General features: G+C 38.5%; 1 protein-coding gene and 1 pseudogene across 1 annotated transcript in view; both read left to right on the forward strand.

Annotated features, from left to right (window-relative positions):
* Positions 1-16,730, forward strand: part of RAB3C (RAB3C, member RAS oncogene family) — a 300,910-nt gene that overhangs the window by 63,230 nt on the left and 220,950 nt on the right. The gene's annotated exons all lie outside the window — the stretch shown is intronic.
* LOC102992924 (pre-mRNA-processing factor 40 homolog A-like) lies at positions 11,388-13,908 on the forward strand (annotated as a pseudogene).

Here is a 16,730-nt window from a genome sequence, read left to right on the forward strand (position 1 = left end):
CCGCAACGGGAGAGGCCACAACAGTGAGAGGCCCGCGTACCGCAAAAAAAAAAAAAAAAAAAAAAAAAAAAAAAAAAAATACTGGCTTTGAATTGGCATGTTTTCAAACTACATTCCTTTGACAAGAATCAGCTTAATGGCTACACGTAACTATGAGAGGCTAGGGAATAGAGACTAGCTGTGCATTTAGAAGGATGTTTCACTAAAGCAGATTTTAGTGAACTGTTGATAGACTGGGCCATACCTACGCTTCCCCCTCTCTGCTCATTTCCCTCCCGAGCTGACTGCCCTTGTCGCCTTCTCCCCTTCTCTTCCAGCCCTCTTGAAAGTCCCCTCTTCCTGGGTTGCAGTCACTATTCACGTCCATTCAGTTTGGCTTCTGTCCCCACAGGCAGGTGAAGTGGTTCACACTAAGGCTGGAAATGATATCCAAAGTATTAAATACAAAGACCTATTTCCAGGCCTCTTCCTCCCGATACTCAGCCACTGTTTCCTTGGCTCTTCCTTGGGGTCCGTGGTGTCAGCCCCTCCTGATTCCCCTTTCAACTCTGACCATTTCTTCTAGTTCTCTTTATTCGTTGTTCCTCTCTGCTCTTCCCATAAATATTGGCACTTCCTAGATTTTTCCTTTGATCTTTTTCTTTTTCACCTCTACTCAGTCTTCCTAGATGATCCATTTGACCTATTTATATCTCTGAAATGTAAATATCTGCTTTATACCATGCATGAGACTCACTAGACAATTCCATTCCTCAGACACTCAAGCTTAATAATCTGAAATGGAGCTAAGTTTCCTTAAAAACTGCTCCCTCCCTGATCCTTGGGGTTCTCAGATGTCATAATGATGACTAATGTTTAGTGAATATCTTCCACCTATCATGCATGCCAGCACTGGGTGAGGCATCTGACATGCATTACACGATGAAGTCCACACAGCACAAGGTAAAGTCAATATCACTATTCCCATAAGAGACAGCTAAATTTCAGAGAAGTTAAGTAATTCCCTTACAGTCACCCAGCTAGGTAGTGGCAGAGCTAGGGTTTGAATATAGCTCATAGATCTCACACTGTTATCTATTAGGCTACTGTCTGACTCAATTTCTAGTAAAACGATTAATACGATCTTTTTTTAAATCCTGTTTTTCTATACCTATTACTTCATAAAGTTCAATAATTTGTGGGAAAAAAACAGTATTGCTTTGTCAATTTAAACACACTTTGATAGAGATGAAAATTGATGTTAATTGTTTCAATTTCATAATCTGAATCCAGTTAGCTCTATGACTTGGTAACATTGTGGTCAACTTAACTTGGATTCCAGTTTCTATAAATAATTAAATAGAAAAACAATTCCTGAAGATATGTAGAAAGAGAAAAAAAAAAGTTATTCTTTACCTGGGTTCTAAAAATAGCCATAAGTGTCACCGGTAGCAGAATAGCTGAACATGCCTAAAAATAATCTGGCTGTTATTGATCCATTGTGTCATTTATCCTAAATTCACCAAAAAAGATTATTTTCATATTGAACTAATATTGAGGGTCTTAAAGGACAATGATCTTTTAGCTGTTATGACTTTATCTGCTAACGTACTTGACCACCTTTCCCATACTTGAGAAATCTAAGGTTACAACATGACAGGCATCAGATTCTCAGTGGTATGTAATTGGTAATTAGTTATTCAGACCAGTTATTGGCAAATGTGCCACATTTTCATTTTGGAAATTTAGGCAAATTGCACTCCATTGAAAACATATATTAAAATGTCTGATTTGCATCCAGGTTGATACATGATTGAAAGTAATCATTTTCTACCTTTCGAGCCATCATTTGTGACCTTCTGAATTCCCTATTGTAAATTGCCTCTTTCTGAAATTGTGCCTTTGTGTGGCCACATCCGAGTAATTGCAGCACTGCTCCTGAAAAGGTTTCCTGCTTCAATCTCCATAGAGTAGTTCATTAGCTTTGCAGGGATTTTACTTCAATACTATATTTAGTTTGTACTCCCTGGGATGCTGCAAACAGAAGTGTGAGTTCCCTAGGCGGGAAGCAGTGGGGTTAGAAGAACAATCAAGAAATAAATATCTGGCTTTAAAAATGGTCTGCGTTGTAAAGAACAAAACAATACAAGGATGCTAGTAAATCAACAGCACTGCTTTTCTAATGGGCTTTTTCTTACATGAATTATCTTGGGCGAGTCAGACTTCAGCTTTCTCTAATAGGAAAAATATACTGAGAGGCTCAGGGAGCAATATCTCATTTTTATTGTTGTTGTAATGCTGAAAATTTTATTGAGGCCTGGTATTGTACCCTCGGAGGTACAATGTGATTGGCAACTAGACTTAATAACTGCATTAAATGGGCAAGTAGAGTGAATGTGAGAAGTGCAGTTAACAGAAATCGTAATTGTGAGAGCAGCAGCTAAGGTAGAGGGAGATTCAAATGGGCCAGGTTGTCCAGACAGATGGGATATCCTGGCTTGGACCTGCCATGTGCAACCTTGGGTGAATTACTTCTATGCTCTGGGCCTCCATCTCATCTTCCATTGAACTAGGATCTAAAGCTAAGATTTCTCGGGTCCCTTTTGGTTCTATTATTCTATGATTTAGTAATGGCTCAAGCCGAACAGTTCACTGTGTTTGGAATCAATATTAGGTTGACATCCAAGGCATTCTATCAAACAAATGGCATGGCTTAATGATAACAGAAATAGCTCACAGAAACATGTGTTAGGCTAGTATACTCCCAGTAACCCTATGAGTAGGCATTATTATTGCCCCCATTTTGTAAATGGGAAACTGAGGTACAGAGGAATTATATTATGGGCACAAGGACATACAGCTCACAGCTGATAAATGGTAGAGCCAGGATACGAACCTAGGAAGCCTATATTTTTAATTACCACACTTCCGGCAAACAAACCACCGGTGACGTATATTCCAGAAATTCTACGACATAAATAACATGAACAATAATTCTCTTTCCTGTCTGAGTTTCAGAAAAAATGAGAAAAAAAGGCAAAATAGTTAATGGATGGAGGAAATTTTAAAATCACCTTTATTAATTATAAGGCAGATATTGGAGAGAGCGGCTTAGGTATGAAAGCCCCAGAGTTAGACAGACTTATCCGTCAGCAATGGGAGGTAATGGTCCACGTAGGCCTCTCCTTGAGGAACAGAGCAGAGAGTGAGCCTTCCGTAAGCAGATTTTTCATTTGTTTGCTTTTGTTTTCCCCAAACCCACTAATCACATAAGTCACTCTGGGCAGAGTTGAGTGAGGGAAAGAGAGAGGCCAGGAGTGTTCCTCTCACTGATCTTCCCCAGCTGAAAGGAAAAATGAGGAAGGGAAAAGAAATGTCTCTAGCCTAACCATTTCTCCTGGTTCTTCATTTATAACTTAGTTCCTCATTTTCATGCTATATCTGGTGTTAAAATTGTTTAAGATATTTGACCAGTATGAAGATAGATTGTTATAACCAGCACTAGCTGAGCTGCCATCATTTCGAGCTTCTGTTCTCTGTGTCTTGTCACATTTGAAAATGGACCCAGGAAGATTGGGAAAGTTCCACAGGAGCGCACAGTGAAGAAAGCCTGATCCTTAAACATCGTATTTACAGAGCACAAATGAAGGGCTGATTCGGCTCTGTTGGTTAATAACCAAACTGAGTGGTTTGAGAATCAAGTAATATTAACAAGTAAGTGATTTATGATCAAAAGCAATTGTCATTCGGGGAACATTATTTCCAAGACAGTGTTAAAGGCAGGGGAGATATTAGGAAAGGGAAAAGAGACATGATTCGGAGGAAGCCTCTTGCATACGGCTACAAGGCCATCAGTAGACATATTAGAATCACTCGGGCTCAGGTGAGATGGAGCAGGTCTCCCTCTGCAAAGTTTATTCGGCTGCAGCATGTCAACAAGTGCCACAGGCTGATTATAACGCCACGGAATACAAATTGAGAGATCACTGGATTCTAATTTTCTCTCGTAGCTCTCCTAAATGAATATGCAGAGCATACATTTCCATAACCAATCATGTGTCTCGCTTCTAATAGAGAAAATATGCTTCAGATTTACAGATGCATGAAATACGACTAACTGGAAATATGGAGGAAGAAACATAGCACCCATTACTCTCTGAGTGGAATAACTGGGGGAGTCCTAAGGTCCTTTTAAAGGCAGCAGAAAAATAAGGGCACAACATTCTTCCATTCATCCATCCACCCACCCATTTATCTAGTCTACACACGTGTTAGGCAAACCCACAGTTTGCCAGGTGCTATGTACAGAGAAGACATAGATCTGTCTTCTTCAAGCAGACAAAAGGAAAAATGTAAGTCAGGGTTATTCGTGTGATTTGTGACAGATTAGAAGTAACCAAGCAGTGGGTATCGTGGGAGCAGAGAAAATGAGAATCTCAGTTTATGGGAGAAGTGCAGCATGTCTTCTGGAATAAGAAGTGGTAATTTCTCTGAGTCCTGAAATCAAGGAGGAGTTAATTAGGGAGCAAGGGGGTTGGGAAGGAGGGCACTCACTCGGGGGCAGAGGGGACAGAATGAGGCCAAGGTGGGCCTGGGGCCTCAGGCAGCAGATACTGTGGACAACACTGGTTGGGCAGGGCCTGAGGTGAGGATCTACGTCTTCTCTACTCCAGGAGAGGAGAGTGATCCCAGAAAGGAACTTCATGTACCTTCACTTTGCCGGTTGTGATTTGGGCGGGTCAGGATCTGGTGTCTGGAGCCTAAGGGACATTCTCCCAGCACAGAATCTCCTGAGGAATCTTTGAATAGGTTTTATGAGAAAGATGAGGCCTGATGATTTTTCCCTTGGTGGTAGGCTTGATTACTTTGGGGCTGTTTTCTTTGAGTTATGGGTAGCCTCTGGGGTGCCATCCATGGCCATCCAAAGGTGGAGTTGGGACCCCCTCTGTTCTCCTCGCACTGTCTCTCACTGCACTTATCGTGTTATGCTGTCACTGATGCTTAGAAACAGCTTCCGTCTCCATTTCTTGAAGGTCAGTGGGCAATGTGTTTATTCAATACCTTTGCATCCTTAACACTTGGCAGAGCCTGACACATATTAGCTCTCCATAAAGGTTCTCTAAAAGAATGAACCTATGAGTATATGATTTGGCTCTTCTGATGAGTTTTAAGGAAACCTGTCATACATGAAATTTCCTAGGAAAAACCCTGTCAATGGGGCAAGCTTCATACCAGTCACCTGTCCAGCAAAGCAGAGGCGATGTTCTCTCGAGGGTGACTGGCGGGCTTCCAGGCCTGCTGTGGGCTCCTAGGGAGAGGAAAGAGCAGACCTTTCACTGGTGGACACCAAGCCTGTTCCGCTGGGTGGGAGCTCTGTAAGTGGAGAGCAGAGCACACAGCGGAAAGAGAAGGCGGCAAACTCGATATTGCCTGCTTCTCAGTTTTGCTTCCAGCTTTCTAAGGTTGCCCCCTACCTCCACTCATTGGGGCAGGGAAAGCCAGCCCCATGCCTCACCAGCCTGGCTTTACTTTGTTCATTAAATCATGAGCCCAGTGATCACTCACGGCTGACACATCCAATTAGGAGCCACACAAGTAATTTTCCCCAAGCTGCCCCTTGGCACCTTCTGCTGTATCGTATCAAAGCGTGACAAGTCAGTTACGGAGAACGATGATCATACTCTGTATTGCTCACCTCCTATTGCAGGCTGTGATTATTGGTGATCTAGATCCACCCAGAAGTATCCAGATATAAAGGAGGAGCATGCTATACTCAATTCAGTGTTCCTCTTTAGAAGCTGCATCTCAAGTCAAACTGAGATCCTCTATTTTGAAGAGCTATTGGATAAGGCACTGAAGACAATTAAAAGAAAAGTCAGGACTCGGGATGAGAAAAATCCCTACAACCAGCTTTTTAGCTGTTAAGACACTTCAGCTCTTTTCTGATGAACGGAATAATAACTTCCTTACCCCCAAACTTTGAGTTATTACTTTAGCTGATGGTTTATGCCTCACAAGAGTATCCGAGAGCCGATGGAATTGTGTTGAGTCCAGGAGAAATAAGTACTATAGGATTTTTTTAATGACACACTGTATTTAAAGATAATCCCAACCTTCAGGTTTAATGATGCACACATGTCCCTGAGTTGACTAAATAGGTCTGGAGATTGAAGGTCGCCACATTCCTTTGATATTGAGTGCAATACAGCACTTTGATACCGCCTCGTGCTCTCTTTAGAGTGATTGTGTGAGGTGAAATGAATGTTATCTAAGTTTTGCAGATGAAAAACAACTGGGAGTCAGAAATAGTAGGTGCCACAGTAAGGGAAAATATTACTACTCTTCGCTTATGAAAGTCAGAGTTTTCATCTAAGTTTTGATATAAAATAGTTCTCTGGGTATGAGCTGATCTCTCCTTCTCAGGGCCACACAGCTCTCTCCCTGGAAAATGAGAAGCCAAAACTCTAAAGTCACCAAAGTCCTTCAGAGAAATAAGGACTAGAGAATTCTATATCATAAGGCTAAATAGCAGAAGACCCCAGGTTGGTCTCCATAATTGCCTTCTAATTTGCTTTTCCTCAGCACATTGCTTTTCTAGTAGCAATGACTTCATTCATTCATTCAAAAAGCACTCACTGGATGCGCCCTAGAGGCCCCCCCTTGGATACAGAGTTGAATGAGATTTTGCTCTGAGCATCTCCCCTTAGAGAAATCAGTTTACTGTGTGATTGTGTGGGTTTTGGGTTTACAAAATGGACTTTTCAATGTAATATGGGAACCCCTATAGTTTTTTATAAAAGAAGGAGAACTCATGCTCCAAAATGTAAGAAAAACAGAAACAAACAAAAAAACCTCTCATTTCTTGGAAAGATGAAACCATAAGATCCAGATACGTTTCATATTTATTTATTTATTTATTTATTTTTATTGAAGTATAGTTGATTTACAATGTCATGTTAGTTTCACGTGTACAGCACAGTGATTCAGTCATATAACTATATATACATATATATATATATATTCTTTTTCAGGTTCTTTTCTCTCATAGGTTATTACAAAATATTGAGTATAGTTCCCTGTGCTATACAGTAGGACCTTGTTGGTTATCTATTTTATATATCGTAGTGTGTATATGTTAATCCCAAACTCCTAATTTATCCCTCCCCTTCTTCCTCTTTGGTAACCATAGAAATTTATGTTTTTTTAATTGTTACCTAAAAGTCTCTGTAGAATGTTCTACATTCTCTCAAAGGAGACAAGTAAACTAAGAAATTTACTCATATTTATCAGTGCAAAGTGGATGCGTTAAAATGCTAAAGTATTTTTATTCCGTGTTTTGTTCAGGGTTAGCTAATTGCTATAAAAATCCTAAAAACTGAGTAGGCTTATACAATAAAATTTAATTTCTCAGTCATGCTGAGTTCACTTCTGGTTTTCCTGTTGGGCAGTTCTCCTGAGAAGGCCTCCTTCAAGTAGTAACTCAAGGATCCGGGGCTTCCATCTTATGGCTCCATCATCCTGTGGCTTCAAGATTTCCCTGTCATCATTGGGAGAATAATCTTACTCCCAATGCTTAGTTGCCTCAGCTGTGAACCAAACAGCACTTTCCTTCATATTCCTCTGTCAAGAATTAGTCATACGGTCCCTGCTTGCTGAAAGGGGAGCCCAGAAATGTTCTGGCTAGGCAGCCACTTTCTAACATATATTTTAGTTATTCAGCCATGTTTCTCCAGTAAATACATAGCTCCTGTCTCAAGTTCCCCAAGTGCCCCACCACTAGCTGGTCCCCTGGGAGCCCCTGAACAGTCCAGCAACTAAAGGGTTAATACCCAAAAGGAGCTGGACTCCAGAATACTCTTCCACTGCTCTCCCTGGCATCTCTTCTGTTTGGTGGTGCTCATGCTGTACTAGTTAGATATTTTGCAGATCACACCTGCAATTCAGGTATCTTTCCAAGCTCCATTTTCCAAACTCGCTGGCTCTAACTTGCTTGTTGTGGTCACTGACCTCCAATTCCAGATTTCATCCTCCCTTTGGGAGCTCCTTTGGACTTGATGACTGGTACCTTCCCAGAATTCTCCATCTTCCCTTCCACCCTGACTTAACAGCCATAGTCTATCCTCACCTTATTCATGCCATTCCCCTCCTGAGTGTCCTAACCACCTAAGTGGGGAGTCTGACATACCAAGGCACACAGAGTCTTCATAATTCCCTGGGCTTTCTGGACTCATCACTGTCGCTCTCCCCCACGCCTGACACAGGCTCCTGACCTCTCCTTCCTTACTGTCTCTCTCTTAGCCTCCCTTCAACGAAGAGGTATTTCCATCCCCTCCTCATCAGAATCTGCCTGGCTAATATTACTTTTTCAGGGAACTTGGAACCCTATTAGCCAAAGTAATGAACACATCTCTGCTAAAGTGTCTTAATGATCTGCCCATCCCAGACAGTGCATTTGTCTGACAGCTGGAGACAGGTGAAGATAAAACCTTAGCTCAAAAAGCAGCACACTTTTGTTCTCTCAAGCACTACAATGGCATCAAACTACACTCTTCCTCCTCTGTCTCTGACAGGCCCTGATTTCTTTCCTGACTTCCCGATTCCCTGCCTTTCTGTTTATAATTTACAATTCATATGCAAAGAATTTTCAGCATCTGACCATTACAAACTGAAAAAAATTGTGTAATCTCATTCTTGGAACCCTAATTACATGCATTTAAAACCTCAACTCTTGTAGCCAGCGACATTTTAAATGAACAGGTATAAAATAGTGGCTTGGCACCGGTTCACATTTTCTTAAATGTGACATGAGGATTTCTAACTCTGATCTCCATTCAAATTTAAGGTGCAAGATTCATCTTGTGCTAGTGATTTAGAAAAAGGACGATTCTTGCTAAATTCTTAGTAATATCAGGTAAGACAGCGAAGATCAGAGTCTAGGAAGAAAGAGAGGAAGCAAAACAGGGAAATATGGTTGGAGTACAAGAGAGAGGGTATGGGGGAGGGAAGGCTGGTACAGTTAGACAGCAGAGGAGTAAACAGTAAAAGTTAAGAGAACCAAATGTAAAACTCTGGGTTTTGAATGAAGAATGAGGAATAATAATGAATGGATTTAGCAAGAAATATAGTTAACTCCTGGGAGAAACCCTGGGAGTTTTAGATACATGCGATCATTGGCATATGTGTGCTAAACAGGATCAACTCTGCATTCACATATAATGAAGTCTTTCATACCTCAGTTTAATCAGCTTCCATAATTATGGTTATAAATTATGACTAGAGATGCTACTGCTGGAAGAAGAAATATGGCCATATTTGTTAAGCTGCCATTTATTATCATCTCTGAATTTCTTGTAGGTGTGTTTTTTTGTTTTGTTTGTTTGTTTGTTTGTTTGTTTCGTTTTTTTGGTTAAGCTGCCATTTATTATCATCTCTGAATTTCTTGTAGGTGTGTTTTTTTGTTTTTTTTGTTTGTTTGTTTGTTTTGTTTTTTTGTGTGGTACGCGGGCCTCTCACTGTTGTGGCCTCTCCCTTTGCGGAGCACAGGCTCCAGACGCACAGGCTCAGCGTCCATGGCTCACGGGCCCAGCCGCTCCGCGGCATGTGGGATCTTCCCGGACCGGGGCACGAACCCGCGTCCCCTGCATCGGCAGGCAGACTCTCAACCACTGCACCACCAGGGAAGCCCTGTAGCTGTGTTTTTGTAGATGGTTTGAGGACCGGCGTTAACAACTGTGATTCCCCTATGAATTACTGAGAATGGCTAGGAAATCCTTGACACCCACTTTGAAAATCACTTCCATATCATTCTTGTACCTTCCATTCTGGAAAAGACTAATCTCCAAGACAAAGAAAAAAAGGAAAACTCAGAGCTGAAATAGAGAACAGCTTTGAATGTTTGGATTAAGCAGGATTGTTCATGATCCAGAAGGATCACTTTTTTGGAGCCTAAATTAAATTGGGCATTTGGTTCCACAGGAGCTGGTTAATGTCTTTGCTTTGTAGTTTGAATCAGATTCAGTCTATAATATGTCACTGATATGGGGATGTTAAACTTAGGCAAATCAGACCCTCCTAAAAACGAGATTGTTTCCTGTCACCGTGTAATCTGCCGGATCAGCCATAGTAGCAGTGACCGCAAAGCTCTGATATAAACTATGTCACATCATAGAGTTTTGAGATGAAAATGTTGGTCTTTACTAGCTCTGGTCTCGTACCATTGACCACTTTCTTAATTATGACTGACACTGACTGTGTTTTTCTAGATTCCTGTTTATTTTGCATGTTTTCTGTCACCATTAAATAAGTCAATAAATGAGGCTGTCAGTACTTCTTTAGATCAGTTATCTTTAAAGTGACAGGAGTGATGGGAGATGGTAGAGGTAGCATTCACTCCAGGGGTGTACAAGATAAAACATTAGCAGTAAATATTAGAAAATGTATTTATGGCTTTAAAATTTAATTTATGTATGTGTTTCCATATACATAATACATTGGTACAATAGCACAGTATATACTATGTTATACATGTTATTATATGTGTTTGTATGTGTGTAAAAACAAAACTATACATTATGAAGAATTTTGATTTTAATCCCAGGGCATTTAATTATTCATGCACTCCATAAACAATTTTTAGTCTGTATTTTGTGCCCTGCACTATGGTAGGCACTGAGGATACAATTGTAAACAAAATAAATACAAGTCCTCCATTCAAAGCTTACAGTCTACTTGGAATAGTAATTCTCAGGGTGATGAATATAAGCTTATAACAGAGGAGCTTGGCTTAGTCTAGGGGTGGGAGTTATCAAGAAAGCCTTCTGACTTCTTATTCTTTTATAGTTTTCCTTGGAAATTAGATTATATTTTATAATATCCTCTAATGAATTGTCCCATAAAGTTTCCACAATCAGTTTATAGTCCCTAAAAAAAGGGAAAGTGATTTTTCTGTCATAAAACTTAATTTTACATGTTTTCTTTTCTCCATCGCCTACTGTAGAGGTGAAATCGTTATTATATGAGCTGCTGAGCTAGAAGAAGTATCATATCTAAGGTGAAGCATGGCCCAGAGGTACAGTCATTCCATTGGGAAATAACAGGAGAGATGCAGTTAATGATACATTGTGACTTGCATTTCCAAACCTCTGGTACTGGTATGCGCACACAGGCGTACACACCCCTGCAGAGCTATATATGGAATAGTTAGGGGATTTTTTTCCTTGATAAAGAAGAAAAACAAAGAGAAAAGATGAGACAAGTTTGCTGAAATTTATATGAATTTTTGAGTATTAAACATCTAAGTTCGATTTAAAAATAATTAAAATTTTAAATGAAAACAACTTTTAATAAAATACATGTCCTTCAAAAATCAGGTAACATTTTAGTTTAAAATTACTCTAATAGGTCCGACGATGAGGCTGGGGATGGGAGCTGAGCGTGGAGGCCTTATGATGGGGCACCCTGGCATGCATCATGCCCCAGTGGGAATGCATCCTATGGGTCAGAGAGCGAATATGCCTCCTGTACCTCAGGAGGTACAGGAATGCCTGGAATGATGACGTCTCCTATGTGTCAGGCTTCCATGCAGCCTGCCTTACTGCCAGGGATAAATAACATGGATGTAGCAGCAGGTACAACACCCGGTGCAAAATCAATGTGGACTGAACATAAGTCACCTGATGGAAGGACCTACTATTGCAATACTGAAACAAAACAGTCTGTTGGGGAGAAACCAGATGATCTTAAAAGTCCTGCTGAGCAACTTTCATCTAAATGCCCTGGAAGCAGTACAAATCTGACTCTGGAAAGCCTTCCTATCACAATTCTCAAACAGAAGAATCCCGCTGGGCCAAACCTAAAGAACTTGAAGGATCCGAGAATACCATTGTTGCTGAAGTCTTATTACAAAATCGAGCCTGCACGCAATGATCAAAGCTGAAGAAAGCAGTAAATAAGAAGAGTGCGCCCTAACATCAACAGCCCCAGTTCTTACAACAGAAATTCCAACCACAATGAGCACCATGGCCGCTGCCGCTGCAGCCAATGCCAGTGCTTCCACCGCTGCCTCCAGTACTGTCGGTGGAACTGTTCCAGTTGTTCCTGAGCCTGAGGTTACTTTGTTTGTTGCTACTGTTGTAGATAATGAAAATACAGTAACAGTTTTGACTGAAGAACAAGCACAACTTACTAGTACCCCTGCTGTTCAGGATCAAAGTGTTGAAGTGTCTAGTAATACAGGAGAAGAAACATCTAAGCAGGAAACTGTAGCTGATTTTACTCTGAAAAAGGAGGAGGAAGAAAGCCAACCGGCAAAAAAAAACATATACTTGGAATACAAAGGAGGAGGCAAAGCAAGCATTTAAAGAATTATTGAAAGAAAAGCGGGACCATCTAATGCTTCATGGGAGCAAACTACGAAAATGATCATTAATGATCCACGATACAGTGCTTTAGCAAAGTTGAGTGAAAAAAAAGCAGGCCTTTAATGCTTATAAAGTCCAGACAGAGAAAGAAGAAAATGAAGACGCAAGCTCCAAATACAAAGAGGCTAAGGAATCCTTTCAGCGTTTTCTTGAAAATCATGAGAAAATGACTTCCACAACTAGATACAAAAAAGCAGAGCAAACGTTTGGAGAGATGGAAGTCTGGAATGCAATATCAGAACATGATCATCTTGAAATCTCTGAAGATGTTTTATTCTTTCTTTCAAAAAAAGAAAAGGAGCAAGCAAAGCAGTTGCAAAAGAGAAATTGGGAAGCCTTCAAAAACATACTTGACAACATGGCTAACGTGACATACTCTACTACTTGGTCTGAAGCCCAGCAGTATCTGATGGATAATCCAACTTTTGCAGAAGATAAAGAATTACAGAACATAGATAAAGAAGATGCGTTAATTTGCTTTGAAGAACACATTCGGGCTTTAGAAAAGGAAGAAGAAGAAAAACAGAAGAGTTTGCTTCGGGAAAGGAGACGACAGCGTGAAAACAGAGAATCTTTTCAGATATTTTTAGATGAACTGCATGAACATGGACAACTGCATGCTATGTCATCTTGGATGAAATTGTGTCCAATAATTAGTTCTGACATTAGATTCACTAATATGCTTGGTCAGCCAGGACCAACTGCACTTGACCTTTTCAAGTTTTATGCTGAGGATCTTAAAGCATGTTATGATGAGAAGAAGTCAATAAAAGACATTCTAAAGAATAAAGGATTTGTAGTTGAAGTAAATACTACTTTTGAAGACGTTGTGGCAATAATCAGTTTGACTAAAAGATCAACCACATTAGATGCAGGAAATATTAAGTTGGCTTTCAATAGTTTACTAGAAAAGGCAGAAGCCTGTGAACATGAAAGAGAAAAAGAGGAGGCTTGGAAGATGAAACGAAAAGAATCTACATTTAAGAGTATGTTGAAACAAGCCACTCCTCCAATAGAATTGGATGCTCTCTGGGAAGATCATGAATGTCAACATCATCATTCAAAGAATAAGAAACATTCTAAGGAATCAAAAAAACATCACAGGAAACACTCCCGCTCTCGATCAGGGTCAGATTTAGATGATGACGACAGCCATTCAAAGAAAAAAAGACAGCGATCAGAGTCTCATTCTGCTTCAGAACATTCTTCTAGTGCTGAATCTGAGAGAAGTTATAAGAAATCAAAAAAACATAAGAAGTAAAGCAAGAAGAGAAGACATAAATCTGACAATCCAGAGTCAGATGCTGAACAGGAGAAGGATAAAAAAGAAAAAGAGTGGGAAAGTGAAAAAGACAGAACTAGACAAAGATCAGAATCAAAACACAAGTCACCTGAGAAAAAGACTGCAAAGGATTCTGGTAATTGGGATACTTCTGGCAGTGAACTGAGTGAAGGGGAATAGGAAAAGCACAGAAGGACCCTTTTGGAGCAACTGGATGATGATCAATAAATTATACCAAATATGTTTACAGTATGATTTAAAGTCTAATTCAGACCAGGGATTCTATTTTAAGTTCAATTGAAATAACACTGGGTTTTAACTATATCACAGAAAAAAAAGTGCATTTACGTATTGTTATTGTGGACTTTATAAAAGCAAAGGAAATTGAAAATAACTTTTGATTCTGTATCAAGAATCATATTTTCATACAGTCATAACTGTCTTTCTGTGACCCTTTCATAGGGCACTGCAGAATGGATTAAAGGTGGCAATTTACTGATAACTGCAGGTGTCTCTACTTTGTTCTAAAGTCTAAATCATGAGGTGATTTGATTTACTTTATAGAAGTTGGATTTTGAAGATATAATGAAAGGTTTTTGATATCTAGTAGTACAAAAAAATCACCAGCAACTGATAAAACTGCTTTTTTATGCATTATCCAGCTAGTTAAATCCAATATGATCTTTTACGGTGAACTCAGAAATAGGTGTTCTTAATGGAAACCTGATAGACCCTTAACTATAGTGGTGCTATTGAGCCCTACTATAATAAAGCCACAATTATTTTTTATGTCTTCTTCTTGGATTGATCCCTTGATCATTATGTAGTGTCCTTCTTTGTCTCTTGTAATAGTCTTTGTTTTAAAGTCTATTTTGTCTGATATGAGAATTGCTACTCCAGCTTTCTTTTGATTTCCATTTGCATGGAATATTCCATTTACATTTAAGGTAATTATCGATATGTATGTTCCTATTACCATTTTCTTAATTGTTTTGGGTTTGTTATTGTAGGTCTTTTCCTTCTCTTATGTTTCCTGCCTAGAGAAGTTCCTTTAGCATTTGTTGTAAAGCTGGTTTGGTGCTGCTGAATTCTCTTAGCTTTTGCTTGTCTGTAAAGGTTTTAATTTCTCTGTCAAATCTGAATGATATCCTTGCTGGGTAGAGTGATCTTGGTTGCAGGTTTTTCCCTTTCATCACTTTTAATATGTCCTGCCACCACCTTCTGGCTTGCAGAGTTTCTGCTGAAAGATTAGCTGTTAACTTTACGGATATTCCCTTGTATGTTATTTGTTGGTTTTCCCTTGCTGCTTTTAATATTTTTTCTTTGTATTTAATTTTTGATAGTTTGATTAATATGTGTCTTTGTGTGTTTCTCTAAATACATTTTAAAAAGGCTATTGTGAGGGCATTATTTTGAGGTGATGTTTAAAAAGTTAACATCAAATCAAATTGTAAATTAGCTTAAATATATTGCCTTAAGGACCTACTAAAGAATGTGCCACCAAACCTTAAGTGATGGTTGCAATATCCTTGTCTAAAACAAATCAGTGTTGACTTAAGCGATTTTTTTAACAGTTGTCTTTTCTTTCTTTTTTTTTTTTTTTTTTTACAATCTGATCTTTCTCTTGCTTTTTTTCATTGAGGAAGTCTTTTACCTTCCCTACTCACTGAGAAGTACTGACTTCGTGTTATACATTCTAAAGCATTTCTGATTTGAATATTTTTGTACATTTTTATCAATTATTAAATCTCTTCTAGTGAAAAAAAATGCTCTAATAAAAGGGTTATTAAGCATTATCCTATGCCTAAAATATGTTTCCTTATATTTCTTTATATCAGTCATAAACAGATAAATTGAGTCATAAATATCTTAAATGATTATTTTATTTGCATGGTAAACCAGAGGATGAATTGAGAATGAAATATAATAAATGATGAATAAATAATGAACTTTTTTTGAACACTAATTCACATAGTTTCTCTCTTACGTGTATGTGAATTATATCGTCTTTTAAAAAATATGGAGTAGACCAAATGGAAAACAGATAGCTAGTGCGAAGCAGCCACACAGCACAGGGAGATCAGCTCAGTGCTTTGCAACCACCTAGAGGGGTCGGATAGGAAGGGTGGGAGGGAGACACAAGAGGGAGGAGATATGGGGTATATGTATATGTATAGCTGATTCACTTTGTCATAAAGCAGAAAATAACACACCACTGTAAAACAATTATACTCCACTAAAAATGTTAAAAAAACATATGGAGTAGTAGTTTTTGTTTATTTTCCTTTTGCAGTATTCTCTTGGCTTTTTCCTGTGTTTATTATTCCATACAAATTTAATTTTGCTTAAAATAGCTTTATTATTTTTATAATTATTATAAATATTTATTATAAACAGTTGAAACAGTGCAAATATAGTCAAAGAATATAAAAATTATCAAAAATCTTATCCCATGCCTATGAGAATATAATAATTATTATTTTGTAGCATATTCTTCTAGACCTTTCTCTATACATTTATAGATGTGTAGAATAGGTAAACAGTTATATAAATGGCATCATATTACAGATTACTCTTTAATCTGCCATCGTACTCATTAATATTTCATATGTATAAAACCTATTTCATATATAAAAGGATTTTAATTTTTTGTCATGTATTGCTATTTTTTCCAATATCTCTTTTATTATTTAATTTTCCACAAATAATTAATATGTTTAGAAAGTACTAAACTTCTGTGTTTCCTTTTGGTAATTTATCTTTGCTTTTTACATTTAAATCTTTGATTCATATAAAAGCTATTCTGGGAAAGGATAGAGGGATCCAGGTTTTTTTTTTTTTTTTTCAAAGATACTAGCTTGTCCAAGTCCATTGATTCAATAATCATTTCTCCCCTATTGTTTTGGAATGCCATCTTTGCTTTTCCATTATATATTTGACTAGATTTCTATACAAAGCTTCCATTGATCTGTTTAATCCTGTCCCAGTACATTGGTTTTAATTACTCTGGCTTTATAATACGTGTTTTTTTTGTTTTTGTTTTTGTTTTT

This window comes from Physeter macrocephalus, chromosome 8 (genome assembly GCF_002837175.3).
Source record: "Physeter macrocephalus isolate SW-GA chromosome 8, ASM283717v5, whole genome shotgun sequence".
NCBI classification, from domain to species: Eukaryota; Metazoa; Chordata; class Mammalia; order Artiodactyla; family Physeteridae; genus Physeter; species Physeter macrocephalus.